We start from the raw sequence: 16,894 nt of genomic DNA on the forward strand, positions 1-16,894 counted from the left end.
AATTTAAATATTTGTGCACCCAACATCAGAGTACCTATATACATAAAGAAAAACTAGTAGAGCTAAAGGAGAAATAAACAGGAGTACAATAATAGTTGGGGACTTTAATACCCCTCTCAACAATGGGTTGATAATCTAGGCAAAAGATAAAGACAATAAAGAGAATAAAGAACCATGGATTCGAAACAACAATATAGACCAAATGGTCCTACAGACATAAGAGAACATTCAATTCAACAACAGTAGAACCCACATTCTTCTCAACTGCACTTGGAACGATTTCTAGGATAGTCCATGTTAGCCACAATACAAGTCTTAGCAAATTCAGGAAGACTGAAATCATACGAAGCAACTTCTCTGACCACGATGATACAAAACTAGAGTTCAATAACTAGAGTAAAACAGGAAAATTCACAAATACATACAAATTAAGCCACACTCTCCTAAACAAAGGATCAAAGAAGAAGTTAAGGAAAAATTAAAAAGTATTTTGAGAAACAAAAATGAAAACAAAGCATACCAGAACTTAATGGATGGAACAAGCAAAAAGGTTCTCAGAAGGAACTTGGTAACAATACAGGCATATCTTATTTTATTGCACTTCATTTTATTGTGCTTCACAGATACTGGATATTCTACAAAATGAAGGGCTGTGGCAACACTGCATCAGGCAAGTCTGTCAGTGCCAGTTTTCCAACACCATTTATTCACTTCATGTCTCTGTGTCACATTTTGGTAAATCTCACAACGTCTCAAACTTTTTCATTATTATATTTGTTGTGCTCTTCAGTGATCTTTGATGCTACTATTACAATTGTTCTGGGGCACCATAAACCACACCCATATAAGATGACACACTTAACCGATACAAGTTATGTGAATTCTGACTGCTCCAACAACCAGCTGTTCCCCATCTCTCTCCCTGTCCTCAGGCCTCCCTACTTTGAGACAAAACCACATTGAAATGAGGCCAATTGATAACCCTACAATAGCCTCTAAGTGTTCAAGTGAAAAGAAGAATTGCACATTGCTCACTTTAAATCAAAAGCTAGAAACGATTACACTTAATGAGGAAGGCATGTCAAAAGCAGAGACCGACTGAAAGCTAGGTCTCTTGTGCTGAAGAGTTAACCAAGTTGTGAATGCAAAAGTAAAAGTTCTTGAAGAAAATTAAAAGTGCTACTCCAGTGAACACACAAATGATAAGAAAGCAAAACATCCTTATTGATGATATAAAGTTTTAGTGGTCTAGATAGAAAATCAAACCAGCCACAACATTCCCTTAAGCCAAAGCCTCATCCAGAGCAAGGTCCGAGCTCTCATCAATTCTATGAAGGATGAGAGAGATGAGGAAGCTACATAAGTATGAAGCGAGCAGAGGTTGGTTCATGAGATTTAAGGAAGACACCATCTCCATAACATAAAAGTGCAAGGTGAAGTAGCAAGTGCAGATGTAGAAGCTGCAACAAGTTATCCAGAAGATCTACCTAGATAATTAATGAAGGTGGCCACACTAAACAACAGATTTTCAATGCAGATAAAACAGCCTTCTATTGGAAGAAAATGGCATCTACGCCTTTCATATCTAAAGAGAAGTCAGTGCCTGGCTTCAAAGCTTCAAAGGACAGGTTGACTCTTCTGTCAAAGGCTAATGCAGCTGGTGACTTTAAGCTGAAGCCAATGGTCATTGAGCATTCAACAAACCCTAGGGCCCTTAAGAATTATGCTAAATCTATTCTACCTATGTTCTATAAATGGAACAAGAAAGCCTGGATGACAGCACATGTTTACAACATGATTTACTGAATATTTTAAGCCCATTGTTGAGACCTACTTCTCAGAAAAAAAAAAAAAAAAAAAAGTCTTTTCAAAACATGACTGCTCATTGACAATGCACCTCATCACCCAAGAGCACTGATGGAGACGTATGATGAGATTAGTGTTGTTTTCATGCCTGCTGACACAACATCCACTCTGCAGCCCATGGTTCAAGGAATCATTTCACCTTTCAAGTCTTACTATTTAAGAAATACATTTCGTATGCCCATATCTACCATAGATAATGATTTCTCTGACGGATCTGGGCAAAGTGAATTGAAAATCTTCTAGAAAGGATTCACCATTCTAGATCCTATAAAGAACATTCATGATTCATGGAAAGAGGTCAAAATATCAACATTCACAGGAGGCTGGAAGAAGTTGATTCCAACCCACACGGATGACTCTGAGGGTATCAAGACTCTAGTGAAGCAAGAAACTGTAGGTGTGGTAGAAAGAGCAGAAGAACTAGAACTAGAACTAGAAGGGGAGCCTGAAGACGTGACTGAACTGCTGCAATCTCATGATAAAAAATTTTCACGGATGAGGAGTAGCTTCCTTTGAATGAGCAAAGAAAGTGGTTTCTTGAGATGGAATCCACTCCTGGCGAAGATGTTATGAAAAATGTTGAAAATACAAAAAAGGATTTAGAATATAACATAAATTTAGTTGATAAAGCAGCGGCAGGGTTTGAGAGGACGGACTCCAATTGCGAAAAAAATTCTACTGGAGAAAAATGCTATCAAACAACATGGCACGCTACAGAGAAATCATTCATGGAAGGGAGGGTCAATCAATGCAGCAAATTTCACTGTTGTCTTATTTTAAGAAACTGCCTCAAGGATCCTAGGTGGCTCAGTTGGTTATGCGTCCAACTGTTGATTTCGGCTCAGGTCATGATCTCACAGTCCATGGGTTCAAGCCCCGCTTTGGGTTCTAGGCTGACAGTGTAGGACCTGCTCGGGATTCTTAGCTCTCCCTCTCTCTCTGCCCCTCCCCCACTTGCACAGATGAGCTCTTTCTCTCTCAAAATAAATAAACATTAAAAAAAAAAAAAGAAAGAAATTGCCTAACTATAGAGAACAAACAGATAGTTACCAGCAGGGGTGGGGTGTATGGTGGGATGGGTGAAATAGGTGAAGAGGATTAAGAGTATACTTATCTTGGGGCACCTGGGTGGCTCAGTTAAGTGTCTGACTCTTGGTTTTGGCTCAGGTCATGATCTCACAGTTCATGCGTTCAAGCCCTCATGGGCTCCGTGCTGACAGTGTGGAGCCTGCTTGGGATTCTCTCTCTCCCTCTCTCTCTGCCTCTCCCCTGCTCATTCTCTCGCTCTCTCAAAAAATAAATTAAAAAAAATGTTTTTAAATAAATAAGTAAATAAAGAGTACACTTATCTCGATGAGTACTGAGTAGTATATGGAATTGTTGAATCACTATATTGTATACCTAAAACTAATATAACGCTGTATGTTAACTACAGTGTAATTAAATTTTTAATTAAGTTAATTAAATAAGAAATTGACACAGACAACCAAACCATTAGCAACCACCACCCTGATCAGTCAGCGACCATCAACATCAAAGCAAGACTCTCCACCAGCAAAAAGATTATGACTTCCTAAAAGCTGAGATGATGGTTAGCAGTGTTAGCAATCAAGTATTTTTTAATTAAAATAATCATAATGATAAAATAACAATTTTATTACATTTTTAAATATAATGCTACTGCATACTTAAAAGACTGCAGTACTGTACATGTAAACAAAGCTTTGATATGTTCTGGGAAAGCAAAAATGAATTTGAATCACTTTATGGAGATACTTTATTTTGGTGGCTTGGAACCAAATCTGTAGTATCTCAAAGATATGCCTATAAACACCTACATTAAGAAGCAAGAAATATTCCAAAAAACAACCTGACTTTACACCTTAAAGAAGTGGAGAAAGAAGAGTAAACTGAGCTCAAAATAAGCAAAAGGAAGAAAATAATAAAAATTAAAGCATAAAGAAACAAAACAGAGAAGAGGAAAACAACAGAAAAGATTAACCAAAGTAAAAGTTGGTTCTTTGAAAAGATGAACAAAATTGACAAAACTTTAGTTAGATTAACCAAGAAAAAAAGAGAGAGGACCCGAATTAACAGAAATATAAGTGAAAAAGGAGACATTACAAGTGATAACAGAGAAATACAGCCATAAGACGCTACTATGAACAACTATATGCCAACAAATTGGACAACCTAGAAGAGTGTGAAAAATTCTTAGAAAAAGGCAAACTACTGAGACTGAATCAGGAAGAAATACAAAGCCTGAACACAGTAAGTACTACCAGACTGTATCAATAATCAAAAATCTCTCCCCTCAAAACAAAACAAAAACAAAAACAAAAAAACAAAGCCCAGGACCAGATGGTGAATTTTACCACGCATTTAAAGAACTGGGGTCAATCCTTATCAAACTCTTGGGAAAAAAATAAAAGAGGAGGGAACACTCCCAAAGTCATGTTACAAGGCCAGCATTACGCTACTACCAAAGCCAGAAAAGGACACTACCAGAAAAGAAAGCTACAAAGCAATATCCTCAATAAATATAGAGGCAATAATTCTCAATAAAATACTAGCAAACAGAATGCAGCAGCACATTAAAAGGGTCATTCACATTCACCATGATCAAGTGGGATTTACACCTGAGATGTGCAAGGATGATTCAGCATGTACAAATCAAGTGAAGTGGTTCATCTCATTAATAGAATGAAAGAAAAAAAATCAGATGATCATCTCAATAGATGCAGAAGAAGGCATCTGACAAAATTCAGCATCTGTTCATGATAAAAACTGTTAACAAATTAGGTACAGAAGGAACATACCTCAACACTATAAAGGCCATATACGATAAGCCCACAGCTAACATCATACTCAATGGTCGAAAGCACTTCCTCTAAGATAGGAACAATGAAAGGGTGCCCACTCTCACTACTCCTATTCAATATAGTACTAAAAGTCCTCCCCAGAATAATCAAACAAGGAAAATAAAAGGCACCAAAGGAAAGGAAGAAGTAAAACTGCCTCTGTTTGCAGATGACATGATTTTACATATAGAAAATCCTAAAGACTATACACACACATACACACACGCACAACCATTATAACTAATCAACAAATTCAATAAAATTGAAGGATACCAAATTAAAATACAAAAATCAACAGCATTTCTATATATTTACAAAAAAAAATATCTAAAGGAAATAAAACAATCCCATTTACAATAGCATCAAAAACAAAACACTCAGTAATAAACTTACCCTAACCTAGAAGATGAAAGATCCCTACTTTAAAAACTACAAGACAATGGTTGATAGAAATCACAGAAGACATGAATAAATGGTAAGGTATCCCATGTTCATGGTTTGGAAGAATTAATATTGTTAAATTGTCAATACCACCAAAACTATCCAATGATTCAATGCAATTCCTATCAAGATGACAACAGCATTTTTTAGAGAAGTATGAAAAAACAGTCCTAAAATTTACATGGAACTACCAAAGACCCTAAATAGCCAAAGCTATCCTAAGAACGCAACAGAAGGCATCACACTTCCTGGTTTCAAGCACAGCCTCAAAACAGTATGATGTGCTGTCATAAAAATACACAATGGAACTGAATCAAGAGTCCAGAAATAAACCCAAGCATATATGGTCAATATTTGACAAGAGAGCCACAAATACTCAATGGAGAAAAGTTGATCTCTAGAATAAATGGTGCTGGGAAAACTGGATATTTGCATGGAAAAGAATAAAACTAGACCACGCAAAAAAATTAACTCAAAATAGATTAGAGACTTAAATGCGAGACCTGAAACCATAAAATTCCTATAAGAAAACATAGGAAAAAAGCTCCCTGACATAGGTCTTGGCAATGTTGTGGATATGACACTCAAAGCACAAACCATAAAATCAAAAATAAACAAATGGCACTACATCAAAGCACACAGCAAAACAATCAACAAAGTAAAAAGACTATCTACAGAATGGGAAAAACTATTTGCAAAGCATATAGATAATAAGGGTCTAATATCCAAAATGTATAAAAAATTCATACAATTCAGTAACAAAATAATAATAATCCAATTTAAAAGACAGCAAAATGGAAGAAAGAGGAAAGATTGCAGAGTAGGAGGATCCTGAGCTCACCACCTCCCAGACACACCGAGGCAACAACATATATTACAACTCACCTTGAAAACAACTTGAAGACTGGCAGAATAGATCTTCGACAGCTAAAGTCATTAAGAGAAATGCACACTGAAAAGGACAGAAGTGGAAACATGGTCAGGAACCAAAACACCAGTGCAGCTACCCACAAGCGGAAGGGATATCACAAGCATGGAGGAGCAAGGGGATCAAGTTCCACAACGGGCCCCTCCAGCCCTGGGGAGGTGCACTGAGAAGATGAGTCCCCATGACATATGGCTTTGAAAATCAGTAGGTATTAACTCCCAGAGGTTTAAAAATCAACAGGGCTTACCTCCAGAAGAACTGGAGAGCTACAGGAAACCAAGTCTCTTCTCTTACAGAGCCAGCATACGGTCTCATTCAGCACAAGACCCGGTTCAGCAGTAGCCAAATTGGTAAGGAAAAAGCAAAACTGTCACTACTTGCAGATGACATACTATATAGAGAAAACCCTAAAGACTCCACCAAAAAACTATTAGAACTAATAAATGAATCCAGTAAACTTGCAGGTTAAAAAATCAATATACAGAAACTGCTGCATTTCTATTCACTAATAATGAAGTAGCAGAAAGAGAAATTAAGAAAACAATCCCATCCACAATTGCACCAAAAAAATAAAATACCTAGGAAAAAATTTAACCAAGGAGGTGAAAGACCTGTACTCTGAACACTGTAAGATACTGATGAAAGAAACTGAAGACCACACAAACAAATGGAAAGGCATACAATGCTCGTGGCTCAGAGAAATTACTATCATTAAAATGTCCACAGCACCCAAAGCAATCTACAGATTCAATGCAATCCCTATCAAAATAACAATAGCATTTTTCACAGAACTAGAACAAATAATCCTAAAATTTGTTTGGAACCACACAAGACCTTAAATAGCCAAAGCAATCTTGAGAAAGCAGAACAAAGCTGGAGATAGCACAGTCCCACATTTCAAGTTATACTACAAAGCAGCAGTAATGAAAACAGTATGTACCGGCACAAACACAGGTACATATACCAATGCAACAGGATTAGAGAGTCCAGAAATAAGCCCACACTTATATGGTCAATTTATCTACAACAAAGGCAAGAATACACAATGGGAAAAAGACAGTCTTTGTAATAAATAGTGTTAGGAAAATGGGATAACTACATATAAAAGAATGAAACTAGACCACTTTCTTATACCATACACAAAAATAAACTCAAAACGGATTAAATAAATACATAGATGTGACACCTCAAACCATAAAACTTCTAAAAGAAAACACAGGCAGTAATCTCTTGGAAAATAAACTCAAATTGATTACATAAAGACCTAAATGTGAGACCTCAAACCATAAAACTTCTAAAAGACGACATCAACAGTAATCGCTTGGACAGCAGCCTTAGCAACATATTTATGGATAGGTCTCCTGAGGAAAAGGTAAACAAAAGCAAAAATAAACTAATGGGACTATGCTAAAATAAAAAGCGTTTGCACGGTGTAGGAAACCATAAACAAAATGGAAAGGTAACCTACTGAATGGGAAAAAGTATTTGTGAATGATATATCCAATAAGGGATTAAAATCTAAAATATACAAAGACCTTATATAACTTAATGCCAACACAAAAGGAAAAAAATCTGAAAAATGGGCAGAAGACCCAAATAGACATTTTTCCAAAGAAGACATTCAGATGGCCAGCAAACACATAAAAAGATGCTCAACATCACTAATCATCAAAGAAATAAAATTAAAACCACCATGAGATATCACCTCACACCAGTTAACGAGAAGTAGTACCAAAACGCCAAAAAAACGAAGTGTTGATGAGGAAGTGGAGCAAAGGGAAACCTTGCGCACTGTTGGCGGGAATGCAAACTGGTGAGACCCCTGTGGAAAACAGAAGTTCCTCAACAAATTAAAAATAGAAATATCACAGGATCCAGTAATTCCACTTCTGCATATTTATCCAAATAAAATGTAAATACTAATTCAAAAAGATCTACGCACTCCTATGTTTATTGCAGCATTACCTACAATAGCCAAGATATGGAAGCAACCCAAGTGTCCAAGAATAGATGAATGGATAAAGAAGGTGTGCCATATACATATACGATGGAATATTACCCAGCCATAAAAAGGAACAAAATCTTGCCATTTATGACACTATAGATGAACCTAGAGGGTATCAGGCTAAGTGAAATCAGTCAGAAACAAACACCATGTGAGTTCACTTCTATGTGGAATCTAAAAAACAAAACAAATAACCAACCACAAAAATACAGAAACAGAGCCAAAAGTATAGAGAATAAGCTGGTGATTGCCAGAGGTAGGTAAAAGGGACTAAGAAGTACAAACTTCCAGTTATAAAATAAATACATCATGAGGATTAAAAGTACAGCATAAGATATATAGTCAATAATACCGCAATAACTCTGTATGGTGACAGGTGGTAACTACACTTAATGTGATGAGCATTTCATAACGTTTATAATTGTTGAATCATTATGTTGTACACCTGAAACTAGTATTATAGGTCAACTATATTTCATTTATTTAAAAAAAAAAAAGTGGGCAGAAGAACAGACATTTTTCCAAAGTCGATATAAATGGCCAACAGGCCATGATGAGATATCACGTCACAGCCGTTTGATGTCCATCATCAAAAAGAAAATAGATAATGAGGATGTGGAGAAAAGGGAAGCCCAGCGTGCCGCACTGGGACTGAAAACTAGTACAGTCACTACGGAAAACAGTGTGGAGAATCCTCAAAACCTTAAAAAGTGGACTACTCTTGGTCCAGCAGTTCTACCTCTAGGAAGACAGCTGCCTCTTGAACAACATGGATGTGAACTGTGTGAGTCCCCATATGTGTGGATTTGTTTCAATAAATATGTGCACAGTACTGTAAATGGATTTACTCTTCCTTATAATTCTTAACATTTCTTTTCTCTAGCTTACTGTACTGTAAAAATACAGTATATAATACACATAACGTGCAAAATATATGTTAATCAACGGTTTATGTTATTAGTCAGGCTTCTGGTCAGCAATAGACAATTTGCAATTAAGTTCCGGGGGAATCAAAACTTACACAGGTTTTTTTACTCTGCAGGGAGTCGGCGTCCACAACCCCTACATTGTTCAAGGGTCAAGTGTCTGTGTCCAAAGGAAGGAAAACACGGACTCAAAAACATAGCTGCATCCTTACGTTCACTGCATCATTATCCACAAGAGGCAAGACACAGAAATAACCTAAGCATCCAACAACGGATAAATGGATGAAGTTGTAGTGTATATATACAGAATATTACTCAGCCATAAAAAAAAAAAAAAAAAAAAAAAAAAAAAAACACACACACACACAGGAAATCCTGCCTTTTGTGACAACACAGATGGACCTTGAGGGCATTATGCTAAGTAAATCAGACAAATACTGTATGATCTTGCTTACATGTAGAATCAAAAAAAAACCAAAGTGATGGAAGAGACTAGATTTGTGGTTACCAGAGGTGGGAGGATTGGAGGTGGGGACTAGGGCAATTGGAGGAAAGTGGTCACAAACTTCCATTTATAAGATAAATAAGTACTAAGGATGTAAGGTGTTGAGCACAGCTAACACTGCTGTATAATATACAGGAAGTTATTAAAAGAGTAAATCCTGAATTCTCCTCACAAAGATCTTTTTTTTCAGCTTTTTCTTTTTTTTTTCTTTTAGATTTTTCTTTTTATTATATCTAAATGAGATGATGGATGCTAACTAAACTTACTGTAGCATCATTTCACAATATATTTAAGTCAAACCATTAAGCTGTACACCTTACACTTTTAAGTGACATGTCGATTATATCTCAATAAAACTGAATGTGATAAATATATAATATACACACACATGACTGTCCAGTTTAAAATTTGGATAATTTATTAAATACAGTGTGGTATGAATTTGGAAACAGTGATCTAAAGCATTGTTTTCCAAATCATATTTCACAATAATTAACCTGCAAGATAATCTATGGGAAAAAAATAAGGTTTGGTAGCCAAGAAAGTATAAGGAATGCTGTTAACTATAGTCTCCCTTTGGAAATTCACAATGTGCATTAACACATAAAAAGCTCTGAGAAGTCTAGGGGCGCCTGGGTGGCTCAGTCAGTTAAGCATCCCACTTCAGCTCAGGTCATGATCTCACGGTACGTGGGTTCGAGCCCCGCGTCGGGCTCTGTGCTGACAGCTCGGAGCCTGGAGCCTGTTTCAGATTCTGTGTCTCCCTCTCTCTCTGTCCCTCCCCTGTTCACGCTCTGTCTCAAAAATAAATAAACATTAAAAAAAAATTTTTTTAACGTACCCTCGCTCTGTACCCTGCAGCAAAGATGCACCCATGTAACTTGGCTTAATCCAGTGTTTATTAAATTGGGCATTTGTACTTCAAACTTCGTATCACGTAATTCCTATCAACTCAAGGGGCAATAGACCTGTAGTGTGATGGTGAAGACAATACTGCCTCTATTCAACCCTGCATGGCTCTGCCCTTCAGTAGCTATTATTTCCTTCATCTAGAAAATGGATAGGGTAACAATACCCTCCTACATGCAAAGTATTCATAACAGTATTTTTATAACACCATGAGCACTTTATAAATGTGAACATCCAGCAGAACGACTGTTGTAAGACACACTTTGGCAAACACTGGTAGAGAAACTAACCCTTTAGTGTTCTGGGGCTCCTGTCTAAGAGAAGATTACAGACTAGTTGGAGAGAGGGTATGTGACACAATATGGTAAGTCCTGAACAAGGAGCGGGTGAGGACTTTTGGAGCCCACAGAAGGGAAGGAATATTTCTAAGAGTGAGGGAGGTTTCAGGAAAGAAGCCAACTGAGAGGTAGGATTTCACCAAGCAAAAAAGGAGACAACGACAGGAGCCCAGAGTTGGTCTGGATGAAAAACAGTGAGGAGCCTGATTTGATTAGAGTGCAGAAGTTACAAAATGGGGGATGTCCTGAAAATGAGGTTGATGTTAAGATTGCTAAAGGTCCTGTATTCCATACTGGGGACCTTGGAATTTCTTCTACAAGCATGAAGGAGCACACACGTTAAAGACAGCCAGTCAACCAGGGAAGGATCAGAGAATCAATGTGGCAAGTGAGAAGACAAGACGAGGCTCAAGGATATTATAAAACTTCAGGGAAACAGAGAAGGAAGGAGCAGTCACACTAGAGAAAAGGAAAACAGGTTTATTTTTTTTTAACGTTTATTTATTTTTCGAGACAGAGACAGAGCATGAACGGGGGAGGGTCAGAGAGAGGGAGACACAGAATCCGAAACAGGCTCCAGGCTCCGAGCTGTCAGCACAGAGCCCGACGCGGGGCTCGAACTCACGGACCGCGAGATCGTGACCTGAGCCGAAGTCGGCCGCCCAACCGACTGAGCCACCCAGGCACCCCAAGGAAAACAGGTTTAAAGGCACTTCAAATGTAGCAAAATATCAGGTATGGCGTTTAGAGAAAGTTTAGACACGGCAAAAAGACAAAAAAGGACACTAGGTGTGGGGGATGAGAAGGTCCAAGGTGGTAGCAAATGTCCTGGAGATGGATGCAAGAAGAGTAGATGCACGTTCTGAGAGGGGGGATGGGCAATTAAATGGGTTCACGTCAGGGCCAAATGTCTCCCGGTCTTGATCTCAGCGGGGAGGGGGCACAGAACAGCGCTGGGAGACAGGAGTAATGGGTGGCCATTAGAGTTACAGGAATGGTTGGGCTCACCCTTCAAGAGTGTCAACAGGAGGGAAAGGGCCTGTACTGAGTAAGATGCAGGATGGGGCTTTCTCTCTCCCCTTCCCCAAAAGAGATCAGTGTGGATACTCGGGAAAGCTGGGATGTAACATCTCCAAGCTACCTTCCATTCAAACTCCCATTTTGCTCCCTGGGCCTTCCTCCCCTCCCCACTTGATGGCAAAAGCCTGGAATTTCTATCAGGCGGGTAACGTTTTAGTCCCTTCTCCCTCGGCACACTCACCATCCGTGAAACTATGTCTGAAATGGTTGCTTGACACAGGAATCTTTCATAGCGAAATTTATAAGCCTATACATTTTCATTTTCTGAAATTTTTATTATGTTTATTCTTGACAGAGAGACAGAGCGTGAGCGGGGGAGGGGCAGAGAAAGGAGGAGACACAGAATCCGAAGCAGCCTCCAGGCTCCGAGCTGTCAGCACAGAGCCCGACGCGGGGCTTGAACCCACAAACTGTGAGATCATGACCTGAGCCGAAGTCAGATGCTTAACCGACTGAGCCACCCAGGTGCCCCTTCATTTTCAATATTTATTTTATTACGCTCCAAAACCCCCACCCCGTCCCTGACGCCCTTCACATCCTCATCCCTCTCTTGGCTTACGTGCACCCCTGAACTTCACTCAGGAGTAAGAACGAAGTTCAGGATGCGTTAAGGGTCAGCAGCGTCTGAATACGCACCCTCCTCGGTAACAAAAAACTTTTTTTCCCTGTTGCCATGCCTGTGTCAAAGTGACTGTCTCAAAACCACCACAACAAAATTTCCTACGTGGAGCTCTCTTTCTACCCCCACCTGGATCAGCTGAAATCCCCAGGTGGTACCACCTCCTCTAATCAGCTGCCTTCCCTCTCCTGCAGCCCAAACTGAACCGAATGTACGTCGGTCATGTCCCTCCCTCCGTGGAGGCCCCCCGTTCTCCTCCTGCTGACTTTCCACTGTCAGGCTAACCGCCCCAGCCAAGAACAGACAGCTGCTGCAGGGTGACCCTGCACGTAAAGTCCCTGTGGACTTTCAGGGTCACGGGGTGCAGTTTTGCCCGCCAGCTCCTAGCACCCAGGCATCTCCCGGCCCACTGCTGGACACACTGGAGCATCACCACCGGCCAGCGGCAGGGCCCAGCCCTGTGCGACCCGGCGCCTCGCAGGCCGCACCTGCCATCTACGAGGATTTCCGCAGCAGGGAAGGGCTCCCTGCTCTTCATTAAAAACTTCCTTCCTGACAAGCTCCACTTGTCAGGAAGCCTCGCACCCCACAACGAGATAAAAGGCCATGCTCCTGAAGAAGTTAAACAACGGTTTCTCCCAGAAGCCTGAAAGGAGAGAGGATGTGGCCAGGGAGCTGCTTCCACCCAAGACAAGGGACCTTCGGCACCTCGGCTATGTGCCAGCCATTGCACTATGGACTGGCTCTATATCCACGGTCTCAATGCGTCCTCAGAGTGACCCAACGAAGGGGCATCACCGTTTCCGTATTACCGATGCAGGGTTTTTTAACGCAATACCCGGGGTCCGTTGCCTCACCACTTGGAAGGATGAAGAGGGGGACACAAAATGAGCAGCAGGCGAAGACCAGAAAGGAAGAACAGTGGGGAACCTCCCTTTACAGAGAGGGGACATCGGAAAGTGAACTGCCTGAGGACAGGGGTCCTTGTTTGATAAGGCTCTGCTCGGCCCTCCTCATCCCCTGGTTCCTTCTCAGGTTCTACCCTTATTGGCTTGATAGCTCTAAGTGCTGGGCTGTCCATTCCTGATTGGCTCCTGTCCATTGTACAAGGGGTGGTCTATGGCCATATTTAGGTCTTGGGTCAAATTCCTGAGGGGAAACCTGAGAGGGAGTAGGTGGGGTCTGGTACGTTCTTGAGAGGAACCTTATGCCTGCGGGGTTTGCTGCGGACACTCCCAGCATCGTTCCAAAACAGGTGTTTTTCCCCCACCCAGGAACCTCAGGCCCTAATCCTTCCCTCTCTGCCGGACTCCTACGTTCTCCTAGCACATTACAGGTAAGCAAGCTGAGTTTCAGGTGTTAGTCTGAGCCCACACGGCCCCGCAAGTTTCCTTACGTGGTTTCCCTGTAACCATCAGGGCGCACAGGTGCTAAAAAGCCTAGATCCGGAGAGCAAGTGTGGTTCATTCCCACCGCCCCCCGGTTGTGCCCAGGCGGCTTCCGGGGCACGGTCGGCTGTCAAATGCAAAGCGACAGTGCACGCTCCCGCAGCTCCCGCACCGGCGCAGGGGAAGGGCTGGCCGGCGCCCCGCACCTGGTACCCCTGCGCTAAGGGTCACGGACCCCAGCCTCACCACGCCTGCGAGGCTGAAACCCTTCGCGGCATGTATGACCACGTCCTTGTGGCCTCCTGCCACTAACGGGGCTCCCGCAGCTCTCCACGAGGCGGGCCCCAACGTCTCCCACCACAATTCGGGCGCGCAAGGACCCTAAGTGTTCATCCGCTGCTCACAAACTCACTCGGCCTCAGTTTTTCACCTGGAACCCAGTTTCAGGTTTTCTAGGTCGCGCTCTACACGTCGGGGGTCGGCTTACCTGCTGGCAGGCCAATAGTGAGGCTCCACGCGGCAGGCGCTTCCTGTGTCCTCGGGTCCTGCGGTGGCTTCCCCGGCAGTCGGCCACTGACCCAGCTCTTGACCTTGGCTGAAGCCCTGTGGGTCCCCCGCCCTGGGGTGACCTCCCAAAGGCCGGGCTGATCTGCGGCGCCGCGAGGAACCCTGGGACGTTCCTTGCGCACTGCACTCTGGGACTGGGGGGCGGGAGTGGGTGGTGCTACCGCGAGCCACGCCTCCGTCCCGGTTCCCAAGCCCGGCTGCTCTGGGATCCTCCGGGGTAATTGGGGAAAGTATTGTTCTTTGGGGAGCAAGGAGAAAGCAGGGGAACCGTTACAGTCGGCACCGTCTCTTCCTTTTCTGGCTCCAGCCCCTGCCCCTTACCCACGCCACGGTTCTTTTCTCTCATGCAGATAAATAAAAACACTCGGCAAGCAGTCTTCCTAGTGTTTTTATTTTACTCTAAATCACAGTTTTTAAACTTCAAAGCCAAGCGTTTGTGGGGTGCCTGGGTGGCTCAGTCAGTTGAGCGTCGAACTTCCGCTCAGGTCATGATCTCTCGCGCCTTGAGTTCGAGCCCTGCGTCTGGCTCTGTGTTGACAGCTGAGAGCCTGGAGCCTGCTTCAGATTCCGTGTCTCCCTGTCTCTCTGCCCACCCCGCCCCTCGGTCTGCGTTTCTGTCTCAAAAATAAGTAAACGTAAAAAAAAATTAAAAAAAAAAAAAAGCCAAGCATTTGTTAACTTTTCTTCTTTGATTTCACCCTCCTTTGCGGTTGGGTTGTCAGAGAAAATACGAGTCACCCAGTTACGTTTGAATTTCAGGTAAATGACAAAAAATTGTTAGTATACGTCCCAAATATTGCATAGGATATAATTATGCTAAAAATTATTTGTCATTTTTCTGATTCGGAGTGAACTGAGCATCCTAGATATGTATTTGCTAAGTCTGCCTAACCTACTCTGGGAAAACGGAGGCCTGTTTGCTGACGCCCTCCATCAGGGTAGCACTGAGGAGCAAAATGTGTGTGTCCTTGAGAGGTGCGAGATTATGTTAATATTTCACAATATTACCCACCCACACAAATAAAAATGCACACGTTTCCTAAATGTTTTTAAAGGAACCATAATAGGGGCATTTTATCAGCAGAATCCATGGCGTTGGATAGTGTTAGGAATTTATTTGGAACAAATGAAACTGTCACGTATCATGCAAGGTAGGAAGCACACGTTTCCGTAAGCACGGTTACCGAGAGCTTGCTCTCTTGTAACTGTGTTTCAGTCGCTGACATTCAGACCATGTAGTCACCCGGGAATTCAACCAAAGAACATTCAGCAGAGCTCCGGTGGCCCCTCGTCACACACATACACGCTGGCGCTTGTTTAAGCGAGCAGAATGGCAAAGTGCTCTAAAGCGCGGTGTTCACTCTTTGTGTGAGCCTGAACAAGTTACTTCACAAGTCTGCACCTCGGTGAAGGATCCAGCACGAGAATAAACACACCATGATATGAACTCCGATAGTCAGAATCGGTGACTGAATTCACGTAGTGGATGTGACACTTTCTAAGCAACTGAGATCCACGGAGACAGTGCTCGCTCCGGCGGCACAGACAGTAGATCCACCAGGACAAAGGAATTAACTGTGGTTACTCGCCCTTCTCAGAGATGCCTGAGTGAGCGACAATGAGACTAGACGGAACATTTCAAACCAGTTATTCCTAAAAGTAAAAAGGCCGTGTTTGGGGATGTCCGGACCTTGCCTCATGCTTCTTAGTACCTAGTTCCAGAGGCGGCCTCTGCCCTAGACTCGGGATGGGGGCGTCCAGGTGGAAAGGTGGGGCCCGAGGCAAGACAAGGGAGACCAACAGTGCATGATGGCTTTTCCCAAAGATGCACCAGAGCCGGCCCTACCCAGCCCTCTTGGGCCCCTCTGCCACTCCCATCCCTTCCGAATGCATCTTCCTTCCCCCGACCTGATTAATATTCCTTCCATTTCACACTTCTCCCTCGGGATTGAAGTTGCCATAGTCACAAGCAGCTGCCTCCTGCGTGATAATACTGTGACCGCTCACGCGCTAACCTGGACCTCCAAACCCATTTTCTTTCTCTTTATCCTTTCTTTTTAAGTGTGTGTGTGTGTGTGTGTGTGTGTGTGTGGGCACACACATGTGCACATCCAAGGACAAGAATCTGAGAAAGAAGATAACTTTAGCCTTGAGAGAGAGGTTGGTTTTCTTAGAACTAATGGGCTTTTTTTGGCCTGTATTGCTGACATAACCAAGGCTCACTCTAGGTCTGTGTCTATTGTGCCCAAAAAGAGATTCGCCCAAGAAAGGGCTTTCATCCTGCCCTGACCTTTAGGCTTGACTCAAGACCCCCTGGGCAGTAAAGGACAACAGGAGGACATCTTTTGTAATGTTTATTTATTTTTGAGAGAGAGAAAGAGAGAGAGTGAGGGAGGGGTGGAGAGGGAGGGGACAGAGGACCTAAAGTGGGCTCTGTACTGACAGCAGTGAGCCCAATGCA

The sequence above is a fragment of the Panthera onca genome, chromosome B4, assembly GCF_046562875.1.
Source record: "Panthera onca isolate mPanOnc1 chromosome B4, mPanOnc1 haplotype 2, whole genome shotgun sequence".
In the NCBI taxonomy this organism is placed as follows: Eukaryota; Metazoa; Chordata; class Mammalia; order Carnivora; family Felidae; genus Panthera; species Panthera onca.